Below are 4,248 nucleotides of genomic sequence, written 5' to 3'. Positions count from 1 at the left end.
AATAATCGACCATCTAAACACACGATAATTATAATAAAAATTTATATGTTTACAGCCATCGATTTTCATGAACAAGGCTCTGATACCATTGATAGAAAATAAATGCGGAAACAATTCATGAAGATCGATGAGCATCACAATCCATGACTGAAAAATAACAATTCCTTAAGACTATTTTTGTATGTTTCTTACACTACATGATCAATGTTGATCTGGTCTACCTTCTTTCCCTTTTGCTTTGGATTATTAGCTTCACTTAATGAAGTGAGTCAGTGATAACTATATATATGGGTGAGGGTGGGGACCAACCCTACAAAGAAATTAGGGTTTCTTCCCAACAATACCTTAGGTCCACACATAGTAATATATATTTTATACCGTTAAGGTGTACTAATAAAATTCAATATCTTCGTAGAGATCACTTATCATATTGGATCATTTCTGCTTACTCCATCTGTCGTCAACACCACCAAACCGATTTTAAAAACAAATATTGGACTATGCTAGCCCACTTAATTGGAAATCTTACAGGATTGACACAGAACAAGTCCCCTCAAATCCCCACTTGCAGAAGTTAATTGACAACTCAAACCAAAAGGTGACAATGATCATAGATGGGAGCTTCACAGGGGAAAACTCAAATGCAGGGTGGGTTTTCATTTTCACAAAAATTCTAACATGATATCTCTTGCATCGGAATATGGTCATGCAAAAGTAGGCATCCAACAAAGACTAATGAAACTGAGAGAGTTTCAATATGTCCAATGAATTATATGGACTGCAAATCAAATGTGAAATACCAAACATGTAGTTGGCATTTGTAGTTAGATCAACTCTATTCAAAATACTACCCATAAACTAATGCAACCTTCAGTATTCAATTGAGATGAAATAACACAAATCCACAAAGCTTAGCAGGAACAGAAATTAGGGCTAGGAACTATTACCCATCACATATCAACAAGAAAATCCCCTAATCCCCACGTTACAGAGATGAAATCAGATCTGTCAATTAGTGGTTGAAATTTTACCTGAGCTTGACAAGAGAGAGAGAGAGAGAGAGAGAGAGAGAGAGAGAGAGAGACCTATGCTTTGCAGACTTGAGCTTGAGCAGTTCAAGTTGCAGAAACCTTTTCCTTTGGAGTTGCCGCGAGGAGAGTTGCAACGAGACCATTGCTTGACACGAGAGAGAGAGAGAGAGAGAGAGAGAGAGAGAGAGAGAGAGAGAGAGAGAGAGAGCAGAGACATTGGAGCTTTGTGGAGAGTTGCAAGGAGATAGGAGAGTTGGGCTTGGGTAGGGCTTCGGCATTTTCACGATTTTTCTCCTTCACTCTGTTTCAAGAAACAGAAAAGCAAGTCAGAGGTATTTCTTCATTTTTATTTCTGAAAACAAAAACAGGTATAAATTTTAATTTTTGTTTCAATAAATAGGTGAAATAGAATAGAAAAATCAAATGGAAAAGAGGGTGTTTTTCTATTTCTGAACACAGAAAAACGGAAAAACACGTTTCAAATAACAAAATCAAACGGACCCTTATTCTTTCCTCATGTCACTCTCTTGCGAAGAGCCTAGGCTGGATGAGCCTACCTTGGCTCACAAAAACCTCATGCATGCCTACGTACAAGCATAATATCTTGATTATTCTCTTAATTAGTCCCACTAAGATAATTCTTCTTTTGAGTCTCAGGAACTTATCTTACAGACTTCTAGTTTCATTTTGACAATGGACATGTCGGCAAGATTCAACAATCATTATTAAACACAGGATGTCGAAAAAGGTACTAAACTTTCATGTGGCCAAAAAAGCCAATGGAGTGGAAATATGGTCTGAGTTGTGTGGTATCCATCTTGAATTGGCTGGCTTTTAGATCGATATTGCCACCCAGCAATCCTGGTTCTTGGTTGATTCCATATTGATGTAACGGAATAGACCAAGGGTAATAACATTAAAAATAAAATCGACTTCAAAAGCGTAGGTAAAATCATCCGATCTCAACTAATATGGGCTGTTCTAGATCAAATAAACTCAACATCGACATGGATCGATAATGTGAACTTAAGTCATGTGCTTCTCAGGAACATCCTGTATACCCAAAATCCTTATACACCCACACAAAGTTACATTGAAATAAATAGTAGCAATAAAAAAAAATACAATGTTAGATTATCTGACTATGGTAGATAAAGTGAAAAAGTAGAATGTGAAGCATGGATATCTGGAATAGAAAATTGTTGGAGAATTATGTGTAAATTGACCTAAATACCTTGGTTAACCAAAAAAAAATAAAAAATCAGGGAATAATTCAAAACATAAATTCAGCTCCATATATTACCTAAAACATGCATGATGTTTGGAAGGATATAATGAAAAATACATAAATTTCGGGCATGCATAACAAATAAAAAGTCATAGATTTGTCAAAACCCTAAAATGGAATACGTAGATAGATTATGAGGTGGATTTAAGTTCGATTCTGGGTTTTTGAGCCCTGCCACATGGGAATATGTGGGTGGGACCATATGCAGGCTTCTTCACTATGCATTGGACACCTCTATATTATTCTAATTAAATGACCAAGGCCAATACAATCTTCAAATACACATTAACAAACATACAAATCTAAGGTAAATCAACCAAAGAGAAAATCAAAAACCCTACCTGGAACATGCAAAATTAGATAAACCGTTACTAAGAAGTCACCCACATGAGAAGAACAAGAAACATGAAAATCCAAATGCATAAAAAAAATCAATAAATAAATAAATAAATAAAAAAAACCCTTTTTGGAACACATTCACACCACCCACCAGACCTTCACAACCCAAGGCTTGAAAAAAGAGAGGCACACACCACAGTACAAGTTCAAACTCCAAAGGGTTCATCTACCTATATTTCATACTAGTTTTCTTAAGTGGTATCCTCTATAATATATAACTTTGATGTCCATCTCCTTCTCTCCCCAGCCCTTTAGTATAAACCATCTTCCCTCATTATTTTTCAGATATTTGGATTGTATTGTCACATTTGAAGCTTTTGTACTAGATCTAACTATTTCAGGTAAATAGATCAAACTCATCAGCCAACCATATGAGAAGAATAACTTTGAAAGAGGATATAAAGTTACCCATTTTTTAGTCAACCTTTAATTAAAAAACAATCTTCTCTGATACCCATCTCATGAAATCGCCAATAAACGTCTTAGCTTGCATTCAAGATCTCAAGTTTTCACCACAAAAACTAGAGAAAGATTATTAAATAGGGAAATAATTCTAGATAGCTCTGCAAATAGTTAGATTAAACCAAGTAATAAATTAGCTTACAAACTTTTAGCTTGTTCTTCTCTTTCTCTCTCTGTCTCTCTCTCTGAGCTTCTCTAAGATCTCGCTCTAAACCACACAGCTTACAGATTAACAGCGCATCGAGGTAGAAGGCTATCGGGTCTTGATGGATCTTGGAGTAACAGAGATAGACCAATACCCCGATGCAGTGTTATATGAATCAACTGCGTGGTCTTGAGCAAGATCTTCCATGAAATCTCTCTCTCAGAAGCTGCAACTCTTTCTTGTATTTTCTGACTCCTGCGAAAAAGCAAAAAACAATAAAGATGTTAAGAAGAAGAAAAGGGCATTAGCTTTAGCATCATAAGAAATAAACCAAAAATTAGAGAAAATTTTTGAGGAAAATGAACTTTTTTTTGGTGGTGAAGGTTAACTGTTCAGTTGCATTTATAGAAGAAGCACCTGAGCAAGGATAGATGATCCATGTTTGGTCCTGCCAAAGTGGTAAACTACCCTCTTTGTTGAGGAAAATTACTAATTTTGCCACTTTGTTCTCCCATCTAACCTAACAAAAAACGATAGAAATTGCGGAAAAAAACCCTGCCTGGCAGCGTGGCACGTGCGCTTAAACACAAAGTGGGGGCCAAATGATCACTTTACCCGTGAATGTGAAAATCACATCCATGTTGATACTCCTATGTGCGCTGTGACTGACCCGTGCTAGTGCAAGGGCCAATCTGCCAAGCAAAGAAGAATCTCAACCCCCCTACCAAAAAAAAAACTTTTAGTAATGAGGTTTTGTTTAAAAAAAAAAAAAAACCACAAAAAAATCAAGCCTCGACACAATGTAAGGTTATTCCTTGCGATCTCATCATAAAGGTTTGAGTTAGAAAATAGTCTTTCTGCAAAATGAGGATAAGGTTGTATATATTATGACTCTCTCCGGATCTATAATTTCATAAACCTTA

General features: G+C 36.0%; 1 long non-coding RNA gene across 1 annotated transcript; it reads right to left on the bottom strand.

Annotated features, from left to right (window-relative positions):
* Positions 1-854: 854 nt before the first annotated feature.
* Positions 855-3,837, bottom strand: LOC122059184. The gene is made up of 2 exons (XR_006133997.1): positions 3,743-3,837; positions 855-3,580 (listed from the first exon to the last, which is right to left on the bottom strand). It is a non-coding gene; the product is annotated as an uncharacterized LOC122059184 (long non-coding RNA).
* Positions 3,838-4,248: the final 411 nt, after the last annotated feature.

The sequence above is a fragment of the Macadamia integrifolia genome, chromosome 13 (genome assembly GCF_013358625.1).
Source record: "Macadamia integrifolia cultivar HAES 741 chromosome 13, SCU_Mint_v3, whole genome shotgun sequence".
Lineage (NCBI taxonomy): Eukaryota > Viridiplantae > Streptophyta > Magnoliopsida > Proteales > Proteaceae > Macadamia > Macadamia integrifolia.
Note: the sequence above shows the minus strand (reverse complement) of the source record. Positions and strands in the feature narration are given on the sequence as shown.